We start from the raw sequence: 7,072 nt of genomic DNA, 5'->3' as shown, positions 1-7,072 counted from the left end.
GATCACAAATTAGTACTAAATTGATTAAACTATTCGCTAAATGAAATTAATATTATGAACACCAAATTTATTAAACTGGTTGCTTGGAGTTTGTTCGGCAATGGTCGCTCCGATGTAGCTTTTTGTTGTGAGAGTAGTTGTGTAGATGAGGTGATAGCTATTATTGGTTGGTGTTTAACTTTTAGTTGTCAACTGTCAAATTAACAGTATAATGTGTTGATGTTTGGTAAAAGAAGTTGTTAAAGTAAATGTTTACAAATAACTAGTCAAAAATTCAAATGAAACTTTAATATAAAGTTTATACACCACTAAACGATATTCCAAAAGTTACAAATTATAGTTGTTGGCAAACACTACCAAAACACTTCTATCATTAAAAGTTACTCATGCCACTACTTAACCAAACACCCATTTTTTTTATTAATTAGTGTTTTGACTTAGTCAAAACACTAAAAGCTACCTCAAAAGCTTGCGCCGAACACGCCCTTAAATATTACCATTAAGGGTGTGTTCGACAATAGCTTTTGAGGTAGCTTTTACTATTTTGACTAAGTCATATTCAAATAATGGTGAAAAATCATGTTTGATGAATTAGTGTTTGGAGTAGCTTTTGGTGTTTGAACTATTATTTTAGAAAAGTTATAAATATTAGCTTTTGGGGTTTAGGTAGCACTTGGAGTAGCTTTTGAAGATTGAATATAGTTATTTTTGCTTTGTTTTTACACTAACAGTTAGTTTTACCGAACCATAAGAATCTCTTCACAGTCGAACTCTAACAACTAATATCTGACAACTGACAACTATTACAACAGCTGACAGCTAATTCTACTACTAACAACTACCACAACAACTACTTTTGCCGAACATGCCCTATATTGGTCATAAAATAGATTAAATTAGTCAAAATATTTCATAAGATGGTCCGCTCTCTTCTTATTTCAAACTTGAGCCGTTGCATAATTTAAAATTAAAAATAAGCGATTTTTTACAAGACCAATTCAATAGTAATCTTTGTGGTTCTTCCTCATCATAAATCTATATTCTTGCCGTATACACTGCGCTTTAGCCCAAGTTCCACTACAGATAGAGGACTTTCAATGGCCCAACTCTAATATGAATACAACCAATAGCACTTGTGTTCCAATTGTATGATGCATAGACTATTAAAGTCTATAAGAATAAATCAAAGTTATCACATGAAATCATGAATGATGAAACCCGTGGAATTTCACTTAGGCCAACGTTTACTGAATTATGAACGTCAAAACACATCTTTATTCCTTTCAATGAATTTTGTCGTGTAATTCATTACCTTCTAAACATATTATATCCTTATCCCCTTCAATTGGTTAGATAAAAAAAATAGGAACAAAAAAAAACAAAGATCCATTTGGATCTCTCTTTTTTTTTTTTTTACAGGAAAAACGAGGATAATAATTAGAATATTCATTTGAACTATAATAATCAAAATACTCTCGTTGAAAAGAAAAAACAAAAGTATATCATCTTATCTAAAAACATTTCTTGTTATATCAAATAAAGTTACTCATAAATTTAGTAACTTTTCATTTACAACCACAATATTATTACTACCACTTTTTTAAAAAGAGGATAAATGATAAAAAAAATTTATTTGACTCATTAGGTGTATTAAGTTTTGTTCTTCTTCCAGTAATACTGATACTAGATTTTTTTACACGCGATGCGTACTTGAATTTTTTTCGAAACAGAAACTCGATTCTCTTCGATATAAGAGTCAAAATTTAAACATTAGACATATGAAGTATAATTGTTTTTAGTTGCAAAATTTGATTGGTTTAGTTTCTGTCACTTAAGTCTCTCACCATTATTTTTGTCTTTTTTTTTTTTTTTACTTTTCAAAGTTAAATTCTATGAACAAAATAGAAATTTATTGAATTTATTTATGATTTTTAATATTATAATTTTTTAGTTGATTTTTGAATTAAGTACAGTACTAATTCTAAATTCTAAACACTATAAAAAAAGTAAATAATTTTTTTCCTTGTATAACTTCTAAATTCTGATTTCACTACAAACACACCTCTATTTTTATCATGACCCACCATTAATTGTGAATGGTTCTTGAGAATAGTGATTTTTAAGTAGATTTTTGTAAATGTTTTTGTATGTATTGACGTTCTAGGTTATTAGTTTTAGTTTGTATGTTAATTTTAAGTTTTAATCAAGTTTTCTGATTATTTGAGTGATTTGCGTGATTTGATTTTCTCAATTGTACGAGTGATTTGTAAAGTTTCTTCTTTTTTTAAGTGATTTGTGAGTGAGTGTTGTAAATTAATTTTCGGTAGTTTTCTTTGAGTGCCAATTTTGATTTTGACACTCCTTTTGTAATTTAGAAAGGGAAGGAGGACAAAATAGGTATTTCAAAAGAGGACACCATTGCTCTTCCTTCTATTATATAATAGAGATTGTAAATCTAATTATAGAAAAATTGAGTTTATTTTAGAAGGAATCTTTAGCAAAAGAAAGATAAGTATATCCTATACAAGGAGTATATTGGGCACATGTAAGCTTTGGCCCACATTGCTGTTTATTATATCAAGCCCATATCATGTTAGCTCCACGAACAATGGACTCGAAGTAGGAACTAGCACAACACCACTAAACTGCTCCAGGTGCAGCAGTGCTTAACTGCTCAAATCGCCTTAAAAACTTTTACGTCTTGAACATATAATTTTGATCATTAATATACTTTTTTTATTATTGCATCATTTGCTTTTCTAGTGGTTAGATTAAAAAAAAATCAAATATTGCATCTAAAAAAAATAGAGGTAGTATATTATCACATACGTTTCTTTTTAGATGCTACACTATCGCTTTGAAAACTTTTACGTCTTGAACATATAATTTTTACCATTAAAATACTTTCGTTGTTATTGCAAGTATGCAACATTTGCTTCTATAGTGGCTAAATCAAAAAAATCAAATGTTGCAATTAAAAAAAGGGTAGTACTTTATCACATACTTCCTCCTAAATGCTACACTATTAAAATTGCAGATTCCTATGTAATTTTTGAAAAGAAGAAAGATAGAGAAAAAAAAATTGAGGACTTATGTGATAAGAAAGAGATAGAAATAATTTATTTCCAAAAAAAAAAAGTGATGCATCTAATTTGAAACACATCTTTTAAAAAAGTGTAGCATATAACAAAACGGAAGAGGTATTTGAAAATACAAGTTTTCTTTTCACTTTACCATCAAAGACTAACAATATTTGAACAAAGAGCCAAGGTCCTATGCAGCAAATTACCAACATTTGCTTTGTGGGCTTTTTCCTCCTTTCTTACACAAAGCCCACAGGCCACATACAACACTCTTTCTCTTAACCACCTCAGTTTTTCTATGGCCAGTTGTTTTGAAACTATAGTAAATGAGTAAAAGAAAAAGAAAAAAGAGAGAGTCTACCACTTTATGGCATGGTACGTATGTCCTGATTTATATAAGTCGAGAAGGCAGTACAAAGTACAAAGAAGGAAAGGGGAGATTCAAACCTGTGACATGTCGTTCACAACATCTCAATCTTAACCACTAGGTCAAGACATCCTTGATTAAATGGTACATATGTGAAACCTAACAAAACAATAATTGTAACAAGATCTTCAAAAATTTACGTCTTTAATCAAATGTCATACACTACAATTACATAATAAACTCTATGTGTTACAAACAAAGACTTCTTAACTAATCAAAATTGTCTTCTATTTATCCAATACAATAAACGAATTATGGCGACTCATGACAATAATTCAAAAATTGCTCATCCTTTTCGAAAACTCGTGACAATAATTCAAAAATTACTCATCCTTTTCAAAGTGATTTATTGTAATGTATATAACGCAACAGTTGTATGAAAAATCTTCGCTTGTATAAAAATACTTGCATTATTCCAATAAATGTAAACTCACATCTCTCCCATGGGCCCTAGTCATGTCATTATCCACAATCACATAGTGTCTCGAATAATTTAGGAACATAATAGATGCACAGAAGAAGGGTAAGAGACTAAACATAATTTTTCTTTCATATAATACTCTATTATTTCATAAATTTTATATAGGAAGAATCAGTATAATGGACACGGTATATCTACAAAATATTCTTTTCTGGATGAATGAATATTCATCAATAATTGATAGGTTGCCAAAATGTGTCATCCTTGATGACAGGAAGTCGAGACTCGAGAAGCTAGTATAATCTATCAAGAACTACGTAATAATGTTGGGTATCATTTAGTGGAATATGTTACGAAGGGTCCAAAATATATAATCTCTGGATTACAAGATGGGACCTTATGATCAGCGGCGGATTTCTGAATATGTATTAAGTTGGGTCGAAATAATTTTTTTAGTTTTTAATGAGTTCAAACAATTAATTTTACAAAAAAAAATTCAAAAATTATCAAATTATATAAGGAAGAATTTCAAAATTTATGGATTTAAGTGGGATCAATTGACCCCACTAATACTAACATGCATCCGCCTCTGCTTATGGCTATCTACTTTAAATATGGTCGAGAGAATAAGGAAAAAAAGAAGAAAATAATTTTGGACGATGTCTTTTATACAAAATTCATCTCTATAATCGTCCTATGTGACTTTCTATATAGAGAAAAAAATTATGTTTTGATATATACAACCCGTAAGGATGGCAAATAAGCATTATATTAGATAAATTTCCTATGGTAGTATTAGTTTAGAAATTTATGACAAAATTATACGTCAATTAATGTGCTTAATGCCTATTTGTTACCTAATATCTTCATTTCAGCTTTTAACATGTTGGCGGCATATATCAATTTCCTAAAAATATTATTGATAAGGTAACATTCAAAGTGTGCACTCCAGTCTCCAATCTCCATGCACTATCTCTATTATATAAAGCAATATGTGAGGGACACAAAAAAAATAGAAAAAGAAAAAAAAAAGAAAAAGGGATAGCTAACTCCTTCCTTTAAACAAAAAAGGGGGAAAAAGAAAAAAGTACCGCATGTAGCGGTTTTTTTTTAAAAAAATTTGCAAAGACAGTTCTATATAAAAAAAAGACAATTAACTTATTACATATTAATTCGCACGCATTGCTTGCATATTAGGGTAGTGTTTAATATTGTAAGATTTCTTGAAGAAATTATCCCCTCTTGCAAGGAAAAAAAAACCAAATTACTCGTTCTTTCAGTATCTGGTTTAAAGATTTTTATAATAGGCCTCTTTTAATAATATTTGTATTATATATAAACTTTTATATATTGTGTAACAAACTTATTACTTTATTAGTTATACCTATACCAATCATGTATATTTTGAAAAACGACAATTAAAAACTACTTTTTTAATTTTCATACTATTCATTTTAGGTTTTAAAAAACCTGAATACAAAGAACGACAACAAATAATCATGAGCTTTCTTGTTTTTTCTCATTTTTAAGATGATAGTTGAACCCTCCATAATCTCTTAGTCATTACCAATATTTTGGCGCAAATGCTGGGAAAAAGCCCCCCAAAGGCCAAAACCCTCTATAAGAACAGACCACAATATCTTTATTTCTTCAAAAAATTATTAAAAGAGATGGTCTAATTTCAATATAAAAGTAAACTTAGTCATTAAATAAATTAAACTAATCATCGAAAGAAATTAACCTAATTACTATTAGGCTAATCTTCTTTTTAATATTAAACTTACCATCGTCTCATTTTAATTTAAAAATAGGCGATCTCTTACAAGACAATAAACTCTTATTTCTGTATGATTATTTGGACCAAACAAAGATTTTGGGATACCTTGGAATATGCCTGACCCTTAACATATTTGGACTGATCTCTTTCATTAGCTATAGCCTCACACTTTCTTGGTAGTTTCCTGCGAATATATCTATCGATTGTCATTCTTCTCTATATAGCCATAAGGTGGACCGCATGCATAACCCATGTGTTCACATGCATCATGCATATACAAATACAGTACAAGTTACAAAAAACAAAGCATCGATCTACCAAACACTTAGGTATGTATTTGATGATTCAATCATATGATATGCTCACATGCAGATCATATGTCCTGATATACTGATCATATGTCTTAAAAAGTTACCTTTCTTCAGCCTAAAACTTGCTCACCAATAACCATGCATGCAAATGTTTGACGATTCTATAAAATACTATAAGTTATATTTTCCCCATTTTTTTTATTGTAATATTTTAATTTTCATGTTTTTAATCGCACATTTTTTATCAACAATATCTTAATTATCTATAAGAAACGTTATGAAAAAATTGATATAAATCAAATTATAACATTTTATTTTTTTATCATTTGCTTTCAAGTATGTACTTATAAATACCATAGAACAAAGATTAAAATATGAGTACAATGTTTCGGTTGGAAAGAACAAAAGAAGTACTCGAAAATTATTAGAATATTTCTTTTTATATTTTTTTCGGTTTTTTCAAGAAATACCTCCGAGAAATTGAAAAATTCACCATATACCTTCAATGGTCCAAAAGTTCACCATATACCCTTGAGTTTTCGAAAACATTCACCAAATACTCTTTTTCTGACTTCCGTTAACTCACCATTAACGTTATTAACGATTTTGCCATTATTAAACCCTAACCCTAACATGTAAACCCTAACCCACCCAAACCTTAACCCTAGCCTCCTGCCATCCCAACCCCCACCCTCCCCCTCCCCCTCCCCCACACCAACCCCAGTCCAGCCCAACCTCAAACCGCCACATCACTTGCCGCCACACCAGACTGCCACCACCGCACCAGACCAAACCGTCACCGCCGCATCACCGCACCAAACTTCTTCTCTCTCATTTCCCCAAACCTCTCCCTCTTCTCCACTCCACCGCCGCAACCCCTCTCCCACCCCTTCCCCTCCACCGCCACTGCCCATTCGCCACTCCCTCCCCATCGATTTTCCCTCCCCTTCCCCGTCGAATTCCGCAGCCAACAACAACAACAATGATAACAATCTCAACACCACCCTCGAAAAACAAAGAAGAGAGATAGCGTGAAAATAGAACCCTCCCCAT

Source organism: Beta vulgaris, chromosome 7, assembly GCF_026745355.1.
Source record: "Beta vulgaris subsp. vulgaris cultivar EL10 chromosome 7, EL10.2, whole genome shotgun sequence".
Lineage (NCBI taxonomy): Eukaryota > Viridiplantae > Streptophyta > Magnoliopsida > Caryophyllales > Amaranthaceae > Beta > Beta vulgaris.
Note: the sequence above shows the minus strand (reverse complement) of the source record.